We start from the raw sequence: 20,834 nt of genomic DNA, 5'->3' as shown, positions 1-20,834 counted from the left end.
TTTTTGTACGCATTGTTTGTTTCACTTCTGTGTTACTTAAAGTAAAAGATATTTTCATATCTTTTAAATTGTCTCTCTCTTATTGCTCTAAGCCCCACTGCAACAAAGTACTCGTACGCCCTGAAGAGACCTACCTGTCTTATAGTCGACTGATATTCGAGACATAACAGTTTTATGATTCAATTGTGGTTAGCTTGTAGTGTGATAGTGGGGCTGATCTGTTAGTGGTCTGAACCCCTATACCTACAATTATAGAGTCGTTCACTGACGAACGTGGTGGCAGCAGAAAATAAGGGGGGTCCAGGATTGACTGTTTGGGTAATTCTGAATCTCCCCCCTGTCACGGTCCACCCGCGGTTGGGCTTTTCTCCACGCTGGGGCGTCCTGGTGGTCGGAAGTCTGATTTAAACGGGGGTGGTCGTGACACCTTCCCTGCCGTGTTTGCTAGACCACGTTTCTGTGGTCGGATGTATCTTGGCACCGACACAGAGATACATTCACTTGACGCTGAACGTGGCCATATAGCTCTGGGTTGCCCTTCTGGGAGAAATATTTCCTTCCGGGGACCTTCCATTGCAGTGTGCCAATGGCCCCAAAATTTCTAAAGGCCTCTGAGTCCACCAGTTTATATGGAAGTAGTTGGCGGGTCAGCAGTTCTGAAAAGCCAGGGTAATTCGGCATCATGAATTTTTTAGGCTGGAATATTTGAGCCACAGAAGCCTGCCTTCTGCCAAATGAATGTGACGATGGCACAGTGGAAGGTGGAGTGGAGGACAAATAGGAGGAGAAAGGAGAAGAGGCAGGACATGGAGTGTCAGGAGTGTGGCTTTCTGGGTTCTGACGGTGTTGCTCCCACTGGGCTCGGAGATGGGAGGCCAGGTGCCTTCTTAAGGCGGTCGTGCCTAGGTGAGTGTTGGGCTTACCGCGACTTATGCATTGACAGCACAGGCTCGCAGATGGCAACACTATTGGCTCGCTCCAGATACATTTGAAGTCTGCTTTTTGCCTCCTGTGCACTGTGAGTTCTGCCTACTTCTCCTTCTCCTTCCTATCTGCTGCTCTGTCTCTCCCCCTGAACTCCCCTCCTCTTCCTCTTTTGTGGGCACCCACGTGACATCCATCGACATGTCATCATCGTCACCTTCACCTCCACTGACATCCGAGATCTTGGAGTAGGCAGCAACAGCGAGGACCACCCTCCAGGGGCTGATCGTCAGACCGCTAGGTGGCGGCCGTTGCTAACTCCTCTTCCTCATCCGATGCTGCGCATTGGTAAGGTCTGGGAATGGATGGGAAAATAATTCCTCTGACTCGGGTGGAGGGGCTATAGGGGTGGTGGTGGTGTCTTTGGGGGTGCATACAGCAGAGAGTGAAGACGGTGCAGATACAGATGATGAGGAGCGTGCAGAAGCAGAAGGCTGAGTGAGCCACTCAACCAACTCTGGTGTGTCCTTTGACGTAATCGAACACACCTTCTCCAACTTCCCACTTAGGCTCTGGCCTGGTGCACCTGCCCGACCCCTGTGGAACAGCCTGTCTCTTCCTTTGCCTGTCATTTTCAAAATGACCCTGTGCCAAAGTCCCTATAAAAGAACAGTATTTGTTGAAGCAGGTATATAGCAGGCCTCAATCAGTATTTGGTGGAAGCTTATATATCACACCCCTTAATCAGTATTTTGTGGAAGCAGGTATATAGAACCCCATAATCAGTATTTTGTAGAAGCAGGTATATCACATTCCTCAATCAGTTTTTTGTGGAAGCAGTTATATCAAACGCCTTAATCAGTATTTTGTGGAAGCAGGTATATCGCACCCCTCAATCAGTATTTTGTGGAAACAGGTATATAAAACACCTGAATCAATATTTGATGGAAGCAGGTATATCGCACCCCTCAATCTGTATTTTGTGGAAGCAGGTATATCAAACACCGTAATCAGTATTTTGTGGAAGCAGGTATATCGCACCCCTCAATCAGTATTTTGTTGAAGCAGGTATATAGAACCCCTTAATCAGTATTTTGTAGAAGCAGGTGTATCCCTCACCTCAATCAGTATTTTGTGAAAACAGATATATAGAACACCTAAATAAATTTTTGGTGGAAGCAGGTATATCACACCTCTGAATCAGTATTTTTGGGAAGCAGGTATATCAAACCCCTCAATAAATATTTTGTAGAACCAGGTATATAGCACCCCTCAATCAGTATTTTGAGGAAGCAGGTATATAGAACCCTTTAATCTGTATTTTGCAAAAGCAGGTATATCCTACCCCTCAATCAGCATTTTGTGGAGACCGGTATATAGAACCCCTGAATCAATATTTGGTGGAAGCAGGTATATCGCACCCCTAAATCAGTATTTTGTGGAAGCCGGTGTATCGCAGGCCTCAATCCATATTTGGTGGAAGCAGGTATATTGCACCCCTAATCTGTATTTTGTGGAAGCAGGTATATAGAACCCCTTAATCAGTATTTTGTAGAAGCAGGTATATTGCATCCCTCAATCAGTATTTTGTGGAAACAGGTATATAGAACCCCTGAATTATTATTTGGTGGAAGCAGGTATATCACACCCCTCAATCAGTATTTTGTGGAAGGAGGTATATTGCACCCCTTAATCAGTTTTTTTGAGGCAACAGGTATATCACACCCATTGCAAATAGTTGTTCCAATAACGCTTGTCCCTCTAAATACCTGTGGTATCACAGCAGAACCGCCACAACTGCTGCACAAAAGAACTGCACTATAATATACTTTCTATCTTTGCACCTCTGAATCAGTATTTTGTGGAAGCAGGTATATTAAACCCCTCAATAAATATTTTGTGGAAGCAGGTATATAGCACCCCTCAATCAGTATTTTGTGGAAGCAGGTATATAGAACCCCTCAATCGGTATTTTGTATGAGCAGGCATATCCGACCCCTCAATCAGTATTTTGTGGAAACAGCTTTATAGAACACCTAAATCAATATTTGCTGGAAGCAGGTATATCGCACCTCTGAATCAGTATTTTGTGGAAGCAGGTATATCAAACCCCTCAATAAATATTTTGTGGAATAAGGTATATCGCACCCCTCAATCAGTATTTTCTGGAAGCAGGTATATAGAACCCCTAATCAGTATTTTGTGAAAGCAGGTATATCCCACTCCTCAATTAGCATTTTGTGGAAGCAGGTATATAGAACCCCTTAATCAGTATTTTTGTAGAAGCAGTTATATTGCACCCCTCAATCAGTATTTTGTGGAAGCAGGTATATCAAACCCCTCAATCAGTTTTTTTGGGGCAGCAGGTATATCACACCCGTTGCAAATAGTTGTTCCAATAACGCTTGTCCCTCTATATACCTGCGGTATCGCAGCAGAACCGCACACAACTGCTGCACAATAGAAATGCACTATAAAATACTTTCTATGTTAGAAAGTATATTATTGCTATATCACTCCCCTCAATAATTTTTTGGGGGGGCAACAGGTATATCACACCAGTTGCAATTAGTTATTCCAATAGCGCTTGTCCCTCGGTATCGCAGCAGAACTGCTCACAACTGCAGCACATTACAAATGCACTATAAATATACTTTCTATGTTCGAAAGTATTACATAATATATTACACCTGTAACGGGGTGCCGAAGGCGCACTCGGTCTCCCATCAGCTACAGACCTGCTGCTTAGCTTCGGGAGCGAGGATCTGTGTTTGACCTCGTTCATAGGGCGGCTTTGCTAGCTGGGAGGCTCCCTGCTCCTAGGTCTGCCTTGAGGGTCGAGCTGATCACTCGGTGCTGTCGGTCATGTGACGCTGGCCACGTCACATGACCCTCACTCCCCACTATAAATACAGGCAGCCTGCTGGCCACAGGTTGCCTGTTCATTTAGGTTCCTGGCATTTGTTGGATACCTGTGTACTTACCTGATCCTGTTCCCTGACAATCCTTTGCCTGCTCCTTCTGTACTGTGCATCCCTCGGCTGTATTTTGACTTCGGCTTTTACCTGACTATTCTTTGCGGACTCCTTTGGTACTTCTCGAATCTCTTGGTATTTATGACCCCGGCTTCTCCTGACCATTCTTTGCTTATCCCTCTGTACTGCGTTGTCCTCTTGGTTTTGACCCGGTCCGTTCACTATCCGTTATTTGTCTTGTCTGTCCTTCCCGCAGGTATCCTAAGTTAGGGACTGCCATCCAGTTGTCCCCTGTCATCAGGACTCGTGAGGCAAGTAGGCAGGGCCAGGGGTCAGGGTGAAGCACAGTGGTCACTATCCTCCCCCCTGTGTGTGTGTGTACGTGACCGTTACAACACCCCTCAGTATATCAAACCTATAAATTGCACACCTATACTAGTTCTTGAAAGGACTTTTGTGGCCCTATTAGCTAGCGTTTAGTGTCCCTAACAGCCTGTCCCTGCTCCACAAGGCAACCTCTCCCTACACTGGCAAAACTCAGAATGTAAAATGGCTGCCAGATCGGGTTCTGTTATAGGGTGGGGGTGTGCGCATGTGCTGAAACTTTTTAATTGGCTATCCTATCCCACCTGATGGATGTGTCATGGGTCAAAGTTCGGTGCAATGCAAAAGAATATGGTGCATGCAAACATAGCCATATGTTTGGCGAATTGCGAACAAGCAAAGTTTGCCGCTAAACGACAGCCGGGGTTAACCGCATGGCTATCTCTAGTTGGGACTGTGTCTTATCTCAACTTAGTAACGGCAAGATGAGACAACCCCTTTAATATACAAGTTTCAGTTAACTCATTTTTTGTGAACACATTGTACTGTAATAACTACACTAATGTAGCACGGTTGTACTGTAATTACTGAATTAATATAGCAGTTGCATTCCATGCATTTTATTGTGTGATGCTAGTATCAATATACTAGTTTAAGTTTTCCTATTCCTCAAAAAAACAAGCCTTATGTTTATGTGAATGGAAAAATAAAAAAAAGTTGTGGTTCCAGGAAGGTATGGAGTAAAAAAACAATAAACAAAAAAATATATAACAATTCGTAAGAAAGGAGTTAAAAAAAAAAAAGGTCGCTCACACCTGATTGTTATCCCACTAACCGCTTCACGCATTGTCATGTACATGTATGTACGTGAGGGAATACAGTCTCTTGACGCATCCTCATGTACATGATGTGATTGGGCGGGCACAGCTCCTGCTGCCTCCGCCAACATTGCTGTATCCGTTGATGCTAGTGAATTAACCATTCACATGCCACAGTCAGCACCGACCACGGCACATGACTGAGCTGGGCACTCAGTGCTCAGCCATGAACAGCAGGGCGAGTCATGTGACAGAGGGAGGGGACTTCCTGTGACTCCATCAGGCCCAAAGCGTCAGAGCCTGCCAGCTATGGAAACATAGGAGATCCAGCCCCCAGGCTGGGTCTCCTAGGCAACTGTCTGTGTTTTACTGTGTAAGATGTAAGAGTTTTAAGTAAAGAAAAAAAAACGTCTCCATCGTGCATATAAAAAATAAAATAAAAAAACAGACATGTTAGGTATCGTCACGTCCATAATGACCGCTTCTTTAAAAATGTCACATAATCTACCACTTCAGTTGAATGCCGCAAAAAAAAATTAAACTGTGCAAAAAGCTATTTTTTATCACCTTACATCATAACAAGTATAATTCTAAGCGTTCAAAAAGACATATGTACCCCAAAATAGTACCAATCAAACCATCATCTCTTACCATAAAAAATTAGCCCCTACATAAGACAATCGCCCAAAAATAAAAAACAATATGGCTTTCAGAAAATGGAGACACTAAAACATAATTAAATTTTTTCCAAATCCTTTTACTGAAATAAATTTAAAAAAAGTAGACATGTTATTTATTGCCTCATCCGTAATGACCTGCTCTATAAAAATATCACATGATCTACCACTACGGTCAACGCTGTAAAAAAAATACATAAAAACGGTGCCAAAAATACAGACGGTGCCCTGCCTCTGTACAGGAGCGAGGACGCATGCAGCATCCTCGTTTCCTTGGTGATGGGGGATGGAACAGACCCGGCCACGCACATCTCCTCAGCGCGGCCGGCATCATTGGTTCCCCAAGCAACCTGATGAACCCTGAGCAATGAGCTGGGCACTCAGTGCTCAGCCATGAACAGCAGGGCGAGTCATGTGACGCTGGCCACGCACATGACTCCTTCTACTCAGTATTTAAACAGGCAGCCTGCTGGCCAAAGGTTGCCTGTTATTTAGGTTCTGCTGTGATTTTGCATACCTGGCATACTTACCCTCTGTGTATCTTCTGACGATCCTCTGCCTGCTCTTTCTGTACTGCGCTGCTCTCCTGGTATTCAGACCCCGGCTATCTCCTGGCGATCCTCTGCTGACTCCTTTGGTACTTCACAATGCTCCTGGTATTTATGACCTCGGCTTCTCCTGACTACTCTTTGCTTGCTCCATTTGTACTTCGTCGCTCTCCTGGTATTGACTCGGTCTGTTCACTCTCTGTTGTTTGTCTGGTCTGTCCTCCCAGCACTTATTCCAAGCTAGGGATTGCCGTCCAGTTGTCCCCTGTCATTAGGACTTGCGAGGCAAGTAGGCAGGGCCAGGGGGGAGGGTGGAGCGCAGTGGTCACTATCCTCCCCCCTGTGTGTGTGTGTGTGTGTACGCGACCGTTACAATGCCATTTTTGTCACCTTAGATCGCAAAAATTGTAATACCAATCTATCAAAAAGACATACAGTGGATATAAAAAGTTTACACACCACTGTTAAAATGTCAGGTTTCTGTTATATAAAAAAAGAGACAAAGATAAATCATTTCAGAACTTTTTCGACCTTTAATGTGACCTATAAACTGTACAACTCAATAAAAAATAAAAAAAACTTAAATCTTTTAGGCAGAGGGAAGAAAAATATAAAAATAAAATAATATGGTTGCATAAGTGTGCACACCCTTAAACTAATACTTTGTTGAAGCATCTTTTGATTTTATTACAGCACTCAGTCTTTTTGGGTATGAGAATGGCACATTTTGACTTGGCAAGATTTGCCCATTCTTCTTTGCAAAAACACTCCAAATCTGTCAGATTGCGAGGGCATCTCCTGTGCACAGCCCTTCAGATCCCCCACAGATTTTCAATCATCGGATTCAGGTCTGGGCTCTGGCTGGGCCATTCCAAAACTTTAATCTTCTTCTGGTGAAGCCATTCATTTGTTGAATTGGATGTATGCTTTTGGGTTGTTGTCATGCTGAAAGATGAAGTTCCTCTTCATGTTCAGCTTTCTAGCAGAAGGTTTTGTGCCAATATTGACTGGTATTTGGAACTGTTCATAATTCCTTCGCGCTTAACTAAGGCCCCAGTTCCAGCTGAAGAAAAACAGCCCCAAAGCATGATGCTGCCACCATCATGCTTCACTGTGGGTATGGTGTTCTTTTGGTGATGTGCAGTGTTGTTTTTGCGCCAAACATATCTTTTGGAATTATGGCCAAAAAGTTCAACCTTGGTTTCATCAGACCATAACACCTTTTTCCACATGCTTTTGGGAGACTTCAGGTGTGTTTCTGCAAAATGTAGCCTGGCTTGGATGTTTTTCTTTGTAAGAAAAGGCTTTCGTCTTGCCACTCTACCCCATAGCCGAGACATATGAAGAATATGTGAGATTGTTGTCACATGTACCACATAGCCAGTACTTGCCAGATATTCCTGCAGCACCTTTAATGTTGCTGTAGGCCTCTTGGTAGCCTCCCAGGCCAGTTTTCTTCTCGTCTTTTCTTAAATTTCAGAGGGGGGTCCAGTTCTTGGTAATGTCACTGTTGTGCCATATTTTCTCCACTTGACGATGACTGTCTTCACTGTGTTCCATGGTATATCTAATGCCTTGGAAATTCTTTTGTACCCTTCTCCTGACTGATACCTTTTAACAATGAGATTCCTCTGATGCTTTGGAAGATCTCTGTGGACCATGGCTTTCTCTGTGGGGAATTTCAGGAAAGACCAACTAGAGTAGCTGAACTTTATTTGGGGTTAATCAGAGGCACTTTAAATGATGGCAGGTGTATGCTGACTCCTATTTAACATGATTTTGAATGTGATTGCTTAATTCTGAACACAGCTACATCCCCAGTTATAAGAGGATGTGCACACTTATGCAACCATGTTGTTTTAGTTTTATCTATTTTTTGTTTTCTTCTCTCCACCTAAAAGTTTTCAGTTTGTTTTTCAATTGAGTGGTACAGTTTATAGGTCACATTAAAGGTGGAAAAAGTTCTGAAATGATTTCTTTGTCTCATTTTTTTACAGCATAGAAATTTTAACAGGGGTGTGTAGACTTTTTATATCCACTGTATGTACCCCAAAAATCTCAATTGGCTAACTGTAGATATGGTCCAAGAGAAGTTAAATAGGGTAAAAGCGAACAAGGCTCCGGGTCCAGATGGATTACACCCAAGAGTGCTTAAAGAGCTCAGTTCAGTCATTGCTGTGCCCCTGTTTATATATATTTTTTTTAATTCTCTTGGTACTAGCACAGTGCCAAGTGATTGGCGCAAGGCAAACGTGGTGCCCATATTCAAAAAAAGATCAAGGTCCTCCACAGAGAATTATAGACCAGTTAGTTCAACTTCTGTTGTGGGAAAAATGTTTGAAGGACTCTTAAGGGACTATATTCAGGAGTATGTGACTATAAATAATATTATAAGTGATAACCAGCATGGGTTTATCAAGGACAGAACTTAAATCACAGTTCAGATAATCACCCGTCAGTGGGTTTAAAAGTATTAGGTATATATTAGGTATACAGTATATATCAGTAAAAGATTTACAGATTACCACCCTATTAAAACAGCCTTTAATCAATATATATTTAAAAGTAACCCAAAAGTGAGGACATACACAAAAATATATATTAAACAAAATTTGTAAAAGATATTGTCTTCTCCACATAGGCAGGAGACACTGTTTTGTAGGTACAGGTGTGGGTTATAAGATGGAGGAACTGTCCCTGATACTAACCCTATACTCTAGGCCCTGCCTACAAAACTTTACAGCCAACTCGATAGGGGCGATTGCGTATTCAGGAACCTCCTATACGCCCTTGGATGGCCCTGAAAGAGGGGATGTATTAGCAGCCAACACCTGGTTAGGTGGCCTAAAGTGGGTCTAAATAGCTGACCTGCCCTAAATACTGAAAATAAAAAATCTCAGATATAAACAAACAAATGTAGTACTGTTAAATACAGAATCGTCGGATTCAGATAATCTTCGCACAATAAGACACCTACTTTCTATTGAGAAAAACAATAGGATGAATGGTCCTTAGTCAGTAGGTCCCTTAGTCCCAACACCTTTCGCCCAACACAATCTCTGGGCTCATCAGGGGACACAAATCCAAAGTTACAATAGTATAGATGTAGTCAAAATAGTAAAAGACCGACCAAATGGTTTAAACATATCGCTGCACCAGCAATATTTAGTAGTTAGGTGCAGGAATTGATGGACAATACAGTGAAATTGAAGTGATATTGTATATAACAAAAAAGCCAGATGGCCCCCCTCAAAGAGATAACTAAAGATGAACCCCCTCAGCATTGATACATATCAATATTGATACAGAGTATATTACCACATACTGTGATATGTAATCAATCAGGCCCAATGGCCCACCCATGTATACTCAATATAGGGTGAACAGCCCCACAGCAAAAAATGCATGATGTTGTTAATGTGATATTTGTTGTCCCTGTGGGCAGTACATCCAAAATACTTGCGTGTCCCTGTATTGTAGCCAGACTCGGGTAGATACACCCAGGAGTTCAGAGGTTAGGTCAGATGGCAGGGTAGATAGCAATCACATGGTGTCTCAGATACGTAATGCAGATACACTCTCCGGAATACTGGATCACCCCTATCGGGGCGGCTGTTCCATTTTGTAGGCAGGGCCTAGAGTATAGGGTTAGTATCAGGGAAAGTTCCCACACCTGTACCTACAAAACAGCCTCTCCTGCCTATGTGGAGAAGACAATATCTTTTACTAATTTTGTTTAATATATATTTTTGTGCGTGTCCTCACTTTTGGGTTACTTTTAACTATATATTGATTAAAGGCTACGTTTTAATAGGGTGGTATTCTGTGAAAGCTCAAGGACAGAAGTTGTCAGACTAAGTCTACATGCATACGACCGTTGTGTGTTTTGCGGTCCGCAAATCGGATACGGACCCATTCACTTAAGTGGAGCCGCAAAAGATGCGGTCTCCTACCTGTGTCTCCTACTGTGTCTCCTACCTGGGTACGGCTGGACTCCTGGATCCTGGCTCACTTGCAATACATTTGAGTGTAGTGATAGGAGGAGTAATAGAGGAACTTTGCAGAAGAAATGATGTCCAGACCTTTAGATGAAGTTCAAACGTTTCTTTACTTGAAACAACTTTCATCCAAGCGGTATACAGCTTTAGTCTCTTGGTCCCAGCAGGTTTTGGCAATCATTGACAGGAATAAATACTTCTGCTTTAAATGTGGAGCTTGCAGGATAAAACGTCTGCTTGGTAGCTTTGTAATTGTGGCAGGGTTAGCTTCTGCACTTATCTGGTACCGTCTGCTGTGTGGGGACAGACTAGCTAAGGAAGAATTGGCTTCTCCTAGGCACTGGACTTTTCTCACAGATTGATTCTCAGGGGATGCTTTCTTCCTGGAACTCTGGAGTTTGTCTGTAGTTTTCTGCTTTTCTCATCCAGCAGAGCTGAAGGTGCTCAGACTGGGAATATGGCCAAGTCTCAGCCGAGACTAGGTCCTTGCTGTCTTCCCTATGCAGGGGTTCTCCTAGACACTATCATCTGTCTTTCTCAACAGGGGTGGCTGGCACACTGACTCTAACTTCCTTCTCCACCCATGCTGCAGGATGTGGGACCAGCCCACCTCTCCACAGAAGGGGAGCCAAGCTGGAATAATCCATTCCAGCTTAGATACACTAAACTGTAACTGGGTACCTATCAATGTGTTGCTGGCACCTACCGGTAACCAGACAAATTACATGAACAATTGCAGTTAACATGGTTTTGTGTGCACATTTGTGGAGGACATAATATAAATTACATCTGATGACAGTATAAAGGTTCTTAGAAGATAGTAGCGGGGTAGAGGCATATAGTAACACAATTCTGGGGTGTTACAATTGGGCATCAACTTGGCAAATGAGGTTCAATGTGGACACATGTAAAGTTATGCATCTTGGTAGTAATAATCTCTGTGCTTCCTATGTCCTAGGTGATGTAACACTGGGAGAGTCACTTATAGAGAAGGATTTGGGTGTCCTTGTAGATGGTAGATTAAATAACAGCATACAATATCAATCAGCTGCTTCTAAGGCCGCCAGGATATTGTCATGCATTAAACGAGGCATGGACTTGCAGGGGAGGGATATAATATTACCACTTTACAAAGAGTTGGTGCGGCCTTATCTGGAATATGCAGTTCAGTTCTGGGCACCAGTACATAGAAAGGACACACTACAGCTGGAAAAAGTACAGAGGAGAGCGACTAAAATGATAAGGGGGGACATGGAGGGTCTTGGTTATGAAGAAAGATTAAAATAATTGAATTTATTTAGTCTTGAGAAGAGACAACTAAGAGGGGACATGATTAACCTATACAAATATATCAATGGGCCATGCAAAAAATACGGTGAAAAACTGTTCCCTTGTAAAATGCGCTCAAAAGACAAGGGTGCACTGGAGAGGAAAAAGTTCAGTCTCCGGAAGCGTCAAAGCTTCTTTACTGTAAGAACTGTGAAGCTGTGGAATAGACTTTCTTAGGACGTGGTCACAGCAGTAACAGTGGACAGTTTCAAAAAGGGTTGAGACGAATTCTTAAAAGTAAAAAACATTAATGCTTATGAAAACGTGTAGAAATCTGAGTCTTAATTCCTTCTGGGATTCACATCCCCACCTATGCCTTGGTTGAACTTGATGGAAGTATGTATTTTTTCAACCACATTAACTATGTAACTATGTAAAATGGTACCAATCAAACCATCATCTCATCCCGCCAAAAATGAGCCCCTACATAAGACAACCACCCAAAATAATATGGCTTCTAGAAAATGGAAATGCTAAAACATGATTATTTTTTCAAAATTGCTGTTACTGTGTAAAACTGAAATAAATTTAAAAAAGGAGCTTTCAGAAAATGAAGACACAAAAACATAATTTTTGTTTTCAAAAATGCTTTATTTTTCTCAATAAATAAATTACCAAGTAATAAAATATTTTTCACTCATTTGTTTGATTTGTTTATCTTCATCTACTTTAACCCCTTCAGGACCCTGCCATTTTTCATCTTAAGGACCAGGCCATTTTTAGTAAATCTGACATGTGTCACTTTATGTGGTAATAACTTTAAAACGCTTTTACATATCCAGGCCATTCTGAGATTGTCGGAACATATTGAACTTCAAGACAGTGGTAAAATGGATTATAAAAATTGTTATTTTATTTATAAAAAAATACGAACTTTATCTAAAAAAATTAAAAAAATTAGCAAATTTCCACATTTCTATTTCTGTACTTATATAATAGATAGTAATACCTCCAAAATAGTTATTACTTTACATTACACATATGTCTACTTCATGTTTGGATCATTTTGAAAATGACATTTTATTTTTTGGGGACGTTAGATGGCTTAGAAGTTTAGAAGAAAATCTTAAAATTTTTAAGAACATTTCCAAACCCCAATTTTTTCATGACCAGTTCAGTTATGAAGTCACTTTCTGGGGCTTACATATTAGAAACCACCTATAAATCACCCCATTTTAGAGACTATTAAAAATTGATTTTAAAAACTTTGTTAAACCTTTAGGTGCCCAATGAGAATTAAATGAATATGGGAATGAAATTTCTCAATTTAACTTTTTTTTAGCAGATTTTACATTTTAATCTATTTTTTCCGCAACACATCAAGGGTTAAAAGCAAAACAAAGCTCAAAATCTGCAACACGCCAGACCTGCAGGGTATAGCGAAGTGAGGTCACGGTTATGGACAATCGAGGGTTGCTCACTGTATTGGAGAACCCTGGGCAGGCATGTGGCAGTGAAGGAGAGGTAGACACGTTTCCTCTGGGGCACACTCTGTATGTAGGGACCAGGCCTGATGGTGGATGAGGTGCCCTGGATGTTACGGGTATTTTGAGTGCCTGGGGCAAGGTCCCTTTAAGGTTTGTGACGCCAGTGCCTTTGACGGTGGCACATCGGTTGATAGATGGAATAAGTGAGGTACACAGGTGGTATAGTGAACCAAACGTTGCTTTACTTAACAGTCCAACTTTATACATCAGATGGTAACACAGTCTTTTAGATCACAGCTTTACAAGCAGGCTTATTCCACAAGATGGCAGGTATTGATTATGCAAGATACTCAGAGGGTAAATCCACAATGCACTCAGAATCAGGTTTTACCTTTCCTCAGAAATAGCGTACACTGTTCTTTCTAGAACTCCTGTCTGGCTTTTTATCCCAAGGCCCGGATGCCTAAATGGTGGCTTAAATCCTTGGTAAATATATATATCTTCCTCTGGTATTAAATCCTTGCTTTACTTTCTAATGCATCTGCCCATCAGGGTTACTTATCTTTGCCTGTGATATCCTTACTTGTCTGGTGAATGACTGTGGGTTTCTCCCAGGAGGTTCTGTCCTGCTACTGGGGTGACTTCAGAGCTAACTAAGGCTCTCTTGGCTTCAGGCAGGCTAGGTCTCCTCACTAGCCTCCTGGTCATAGCTAGCAGCCAGGGCTATCAAGCTGCATGTCAGGAGGAGGCCCTCTAACTTCTGTCTTCTCAGACTCCTGGCTCTGCACTAACTCTCCCTGTCTAGGCCTGGACATTTATACTAGGGGCTCCCTATCTCCCTCTAGTGTCTGGGATGTCTACCTACACCCAACTAGGCCTGCTATTGCATCATACAGGGGAACATTGCATATAAAAACACATTAGAAAATACATTAAATGCACAATTTAATATAACATTTCTGTTCCTTGTGAGTAGGAGTAACCAATTGACCCTTGTGTAGTGCCCACCCCTACCTAGTGGGACACTACAAATCTATTACCCTGAATCTGGAGTTTACATAAACACCCCATATGTGCTCAAAAACTGATGTATGGGCGCACAGCAACCTTCAGAGTGGAAGGAGCACCATATAGATTTTGGGGAGCGGATTTAGCTGGAATGGTAATTGGGAGCTATGTCACAAGCCGTAACAGGACAAAATGCACCCCACATTTTGTTCCCCATTTCCTCCCGAATAGAGTTGAGCGAACACCTGGATGTTCGGGTTCGAGAAGTTCGGCCGAACTTCCCGAAAATGTTCGGGTTCGGGATCCGAACCCGATCCGAACTTCGTCCCGAACCCAAACCCCATTGAAGTCAATGGGGACCCGAACTTTTCGGCACTAAAACGGCTGTAAAACAGCCCAGGAAAGGGCTAGAGGGCTGCAAAAGGCAGCAACATGTAGGTAAATCCCCTGCAAACAAATGTGGATAGGGAAATGAATTAAAATAAAAATTAAATAAATAAAAATTAACCAAAATCAATTGGAGAGAGGTCCCATAGCAGAGAATCTGGCTTCCCGTCACCCACCACTGGAACAGTCCATTCTCAGATATTTAGGCCCCGGCACCCAGGCAGAGGAGAGAGGTCCCGTAACAGAGAATCTGGCTTCATGTCAGCAGAGAATCAGTCTTCATATCATAGCAGAGAATCAGGCTTCACGTCACCCACCACTGCAACAGTCCATTTTCATAAATTTAGGCCCAGCACCCAGGCAGAAGAGAGAGGTCCCGTAACAGAGGATCTGGCTTCATGTCAGCAGAGAATCAGTCTTCATATCATAGCAGAGAATCAGGCTTCACGTCACCCACCACTGCAACAGTCCATTTTCATAAATTTAGGCCCAGCACCCAGGCAGAGGAGAGAGGTCCCGTAACAGACAATCTGGCTTCATGTCAGCAGAGAATCAGTTTTCATGTCATAGCAGAGAATCAGGCTTCACGTCACCCACCACTGTAAGAGTCCATTTTCATAAATTTAGGCCCAGCACCCAGGCAGAGGAGAGAGGTCCCGTAACAGACAATCTGGCTTCATGTCAGCAGAGAATCAGTCTTCATGTCATAGCAGAGAATCAGGCTTCACGTCAGCCACCAATGCAACAGTCCATTGTCAGATATTTAGGCCCAGCACCCAGGCAGAGGAGAGAGGTCCCGTAACAGAGGATCTGGCTTCATGTCAGCAGAGAATCAGTCTTCATATCATAGCAGAGAATCAGGCTTCACGTCACCCACGACTGCAACAGTCCATTTTCATAAATTTAGGCCCAGCACCCAGGCAGAGGAGAGAGGTCCCGTAACAGACAATCTGGCTTCATGTCAGCAGAGAATCAGTCTTCATGTCATAGCAGAGAATCAAGCTTCACGTCACCCACCACTGTAAGAGTCCATTTTCATAAATTTAGGCCCAGCACCCAGGCAGAGGAGAGAGGTCCCGTAACAGACAATCTGGCTTCATGTCAGCAGAGAATCAGTCTTCATGTCATAGCAGAGAATCAGGCTTCACGTCACCCACCACTGCAACAGTCCATTTTCATAAATTTAGGCCCAGCACCCAGGCAGAGGAGAGAGGTCCCGTAACAGACAATCTGGCTTCATGTCAGCAGAAAATTAGTCTGCATGTCATAGCAGAGAATCAGGCTTCACGTCAGCCACAAATGCAACAGTCCATTGTCAGATATTTAGGCCCAGCACCCAGGCAGAGGAGAGAGGTCCCGTAACAGAGGATCTGGCTTCATGTCAGCAGAGAATCAGTATTCATATCATAGCAGAGAATCAGGCTTCACGTCACCCACCACTGCAACAGTCCATTTTCATAAATTTAGGCCCAGCACCCAGGCAGAGGAGAGAGGTCCCGTAACAGAGGATCTGGCTTCATGTCAGCAGAGAATTAGTCTGCATGTCATAGCAGAGAATCAGGCTTCACGTCAGCCACCAATGCAACAGTCCATTGTCAGATATTTAGGCCCAGCACCCAGGCAGAGAGAGAGGTCCCGTAACAGAGGATCTGGCTTCATGTCAGCAGAGAATCAGTCTTCATATCATAGCAGAGAATCAGGCTTCACGTCACCCACCACTGCAACAGTCCATTTTCATAAATTTAGGCCCAGCACCCAGGCAGAGGAGAGAGGTCCCGTAACAGACAATCTGGCTTCATGTCAGCAGAGAATCAGTCTTCATGTCATAGCAGAGAATCAGGCTTCACGTCACCCACCACTGTAAGAGTCCATTTTCATAAATTTAGGCCCAGCACCCAGGCAGAGGAGAGAGGTCCCGTAACAGACAATCTGGCTTCATGTCAGCAGAGAATTAGTCTGCATGTCATAGCAGAGAATCAGGCTTCACGTCAGCCACCACTGCAACAGTCCATTGTCAGATATTTAGGCCCAGCACCCAGGCAGAGGAGAGAGGTCCCGTAACAGAGGATCTGGCTTCATGTCAGCAGAGAATTAGTCTGCATGTCATAGCAGAAAATCAGGCTTCACGTCACCCAACATTGGAACAGTCCATTGGCATATATTTAGGCCCTGGCACCCAGACAGAGGAGAGGTTCATTCAACTTTGGGTAGCCTCGCAATATAATGGTAAAATGAAAATAAAAATAGGATTGAATGAGGAAGTGCCCTGGAGTCCAATAATATATGGTTAAGGGGAGGTAGTTAATGTCTAATCTGGACAAGGGACGGACAGGTCCTGTGGGATCCATGCCTGGTTCATTTTTATGAACGTCAGCTTGTCCACATTGGCTGTAGACAGGCGGCTGCATTTGTCTGTAATGATGCCCCCTGCCGTGCTAAATACACGTTCAGACAAAACGCTGGCCGCCGGGCAGGCCAGCACCTCCAAGGCATAAAAGGCTAGCTGCCACGTGGACAATTTAGAGACCCAGAAGTTGAATGGGGCCGAACCATCAGTCAGTACGTGGAGGGGTGTGCACACGTACTGTTCCACCATGTTAGTGAAATGTTGCCTCCTGCTAACACGTTGCGTATCAGGTGGTGGTGCAGTTAGCTGTGGCGTGTTGACAAAAGTTTTCCACATCTCTGCCATGCTAACCCTGCCCTCAGAGGAGCTGGCCGTGACACAGCTGCCTTGGCGACCTCTTGCTCCTCCTCTGCCTTGGCCTTGGGCTTCCACTTGTTCCCCTGTGACATTTGGGAATGCTCTCAGTAGCGCGTCTACCAACGTGCGCTTGTACTCGCGCATCTTCCTATCATGCTCCAGTGCAGGAAGTAAGGTGGGCACATTGTCTTTGTAGCGTGGATCCAGCAGGGTGGCAACCCAGTAGTCCGCACACGTTAAAATGTGGGCAACTCTGCTGTCGTTGCGCAGGCACTGCAGCATGTAGTCGCTCATGTGTGCCAGGCTGCCCAGGGGTAAGGACAAGCTGTCCTCTGTGGGAGGCGTATCGTCATCGTCCTGCCTTTCCCCCCAGCCACGCACCAGTGATGGAACCGAGCTGCGTTGGGTGCCACCCCGCTGTGACCATGCTTCATCCTCATCCTCCTCCACCTCCTCCTCATCCTCGTCCTCCTCGTCCTCCAGTAGTGGGCCCTGGCTGGCCACATTTGTACCTGGCCTCTGCTGTTGCCAAAAACCTCCCTCTGAGTCACTTTGAAGAGACTGGCCTGAAAGTGCTAAAAATGACCCCTCTTCCTCCTCCTCCTCCTCCTCCTCCTCCTGGGCCACCTCCTCTTCCATCATCGCCCTAAGTGTTTTCTCAAGGAGACATAGAAGTGGTATTGTAACGCTGATAACGGCGTCATCGCCACTGGCCATGTTGGTGGAGTACTCGAAACAGCGCAACAGGGCACACAGGTCTTGCATGGAGGCCCAGTCATTGGTGGTGAACTGGTGCTGTTCTGTAGTGCGACTGACCCATGCGTGCTGCAGCTGAAACTCCACTATGGCCTGCTGCTGCTCGCACAGTCTGTCCAGCATGTGCAAGGTGGAGTTCCACCTGGTGGGCACGTCGCATATGAGGCGGTGAGCGGGAAGGCCGAAGTTACGCTGTAGCGCAGACAGGCGAGCAGCAGCAGGATGTGAACGCCGGAAGCGCGAACAGACGGCCCGCACTTTATGCAGCAGCTCTGACATGTCGGGGTAGTTGTGAATGAACTTCTGCACCACCAAATTCAGCACATGCGCCAAGCAAGGGATGTGCGTCAAATTGGCTAGTCCCAGAGCTGCAACGAGATTTCGCCCATTATCACACACCACCAGGCCGGGCTTGAGGCTCACCGGCAGCAACCACTCGTCGGTCTGTTGTTCAATACCCCGCCACAACTCCTGTGCGGTGTGGGGCCTGTCCCCCAAACATATGAGTTTCAGAATGGCCTGCTGACGTTTACCCCGGGCTGTGCTGAAGTTGGTGGTGAAGGTGTGTGGCTGACTGGATGAGCAGGTGGAAGAAGAGGAGGAGGAAGCCGAGAAGGAGGAGGTGGCAACAGGAGGCAAAGAATGTTGCCCTGCGATCCTTGGCGGCGGAAGGACGTGCGCCAAACAGCTCTCCGCCTGGGGCCCAGCTGCCACTACATTTACCCAGTGTGCAGTTAGGGAGATATAGCGTCCCTGGCCGTGCTTACTGGTCCACGTATCTGTGGTTAGGTGGACCTTGCTACAGATGGCGTTGCGCAGTGCACACTTGATTTTATCGGATACTTGGTTGTGCAGGGAAGGCACGGCTCTCTTGGAGAAGTAGTGCCGGCTGGGAACAACATACTGTGGGACAGCAAGCGACATGAGCTGTTTGAAGCTGTCTGTGTCCACCAGCCTAAATGACAGCATTTCATAGGCCAGTAGTTTAGAAATGCTGGCATTCAGGGCCAGGGATCGAGGGTGGCTAGGTGGGAATTTACGCTTTCTCTCAAATGTTTGTGAGATGGAGAGCTGAACGCTGGCGTGTGACATGGTTGAGACGCTTGGTGACGGAGGTGGTGGTGGTGTTGGTGGTACATCCCCTGTTTGCTGGGCGGCAGGTGCCAACGTTCCTCCAGAGGCGGAGGAAGAGGCCGAGGCGGCAGCAGCAGAAGAGGCCGAGGCGGCAGCAGCAGAAGAGGTAGCAGGGGGAGCCTGAGTGACTTCCTTGGTTTTAAGGTGTTTACTCCACTGCAGTTCATGCTTTGCATGCAGGTGCCTGGTCATGCAGGTTGTGCTCAGGTTCAGAACGTTAATGCCTCGCTTCAGGCTCTGATGGCACAGCGTGCAAACCACTCGGGTCTTGTCGTCAGCACATTGTTTGAAGAAGTGCCATGCCAGGGAACTCCTTGAAGCTGCCTTTGGGGTGCTCGGTCCCAGATGGCGGCGGTCAGTAGCAGGCGGAGTCTCTTGGCGGCGGGTGTTCTGCTTTTGCCCACTGCTCCCTCTTTTGCTACGCTGTTGGCTCGGTCTCACCACTGCCTCTTCCTCCGAACTGTGAAAGTCAGTGGCACGACCTTCATTCCATGTGGGGTCTAGGACCTCATCGTCCCCTGCATCGTCTTCCACCCAGTCTTGATCCCTGACCTCCTGTTCAGTCTGCACACTGCAGAAAGACGCAGCAGTTGGCACCTGTGTTTCGTCATCATCAGAGACATGCTGAGGTGGTATTCCCATGTCCTCATCATCAGGAAACATAAGTGGTTGTGCGTCAGTGCATTCTATGTCTTTCACCGCTGGGGAAGGGCTAGGTGGATGCCCTTGGGAAACCCTGCCAGCAGAGTCTTCAAACAGCATAGGAGACTGCTGCATAACTTGAGGCTGAGACAGTTTCCCTGGTATGCATGGGGGTGATGTGACAGACTGATGGGGTTGGTTTTCAGGCGCCATCTGTGCGCTTTCTGCAGAAGACTGGGTGGGAGATAATGTGAACCTGCTGGATCCACTGTCGGCCACCCAATTGACTAATGCCTGTACCTGCTCAGGCCTTACCATCCTTAGAACGGCATTGGGCCCCACCATATATCGCTGTAAATTCTGGCGGCTACTGGGACCTGAGGTAGTTGGTACACTAGGACGTGTGGATGTGGCAGAACGGCCACGTCCTCTCCCAGCACTCCACTAACACCACCACGACCATGTCCACGTCCGCGTCCCTTACTAGATGTTTTACTCATTGTTATGGTTCACCACAACAACAAAAATATTATTTGGCCCAATGTATTGTATTCAAATTCAGCTGAATATAAATTTGAGGCCTAGTATTTAGGCGCTGGGTGACCGGTATGGATTTAGTGACAGAATTAGACTTGGAAATGCACAGTAGCGTGTGTGTGAAGTTATTCTGAATGACCCTATGTGCACCTTGAATATTATATACCCTTTTAGGGATAGATTTCAAATAGCTCTGATATAGCAGAAACCACTAAATTATGAAATTGCTAAATTGGGAATTGTATTTCAACCCAGAACAAAAAATGTGCTTTGACGGACACTAAAAAACTTGCCCATCCACAACAGGACAGCGGTAACGACAGATTTAGCGGGATATAAATTTGAGGCCTAGTATTTAGGCGCTGGGTGACCGGTATGGATTTACTAACAGAATTAGACTTGGAAATGCACAGTAGCGTGTGTGTGAAGTTATTCTGAATGACCCTATGTGCACCTTGAATATTATATACCCTTTTAGGGATAGATTTCAAATAGCTCTGATATAGCAGAAACCACTAAATTATGAAATTGCTAAATTGGGAATTGTATTTCAACCCAGAACAAAAAATGTGCTTTGACGGACACTAAATAACTTGCCCATCCACAACAGGACAGCGGTAACGACAGATTTAGCGGGATATAAATT

This window comes from Bufo gargarizans, chromosome 5, assembly GCF_014858855.1.
Source record: "Bufo gargarizans isolate SCDJY-AF-19 chromosome 5, ASM1485885v1, whole genome shotgun sequence".
Classification (NCBI taxonomy): domain Eukaryota; kingdom Metazoa; phylum Chordata; class Amphibia; order Anura; family Bufonidae; genus Bufo; species Bufo gargarizans.
This window is presented reverse-complemented; position numbering follows the sequence as displayed.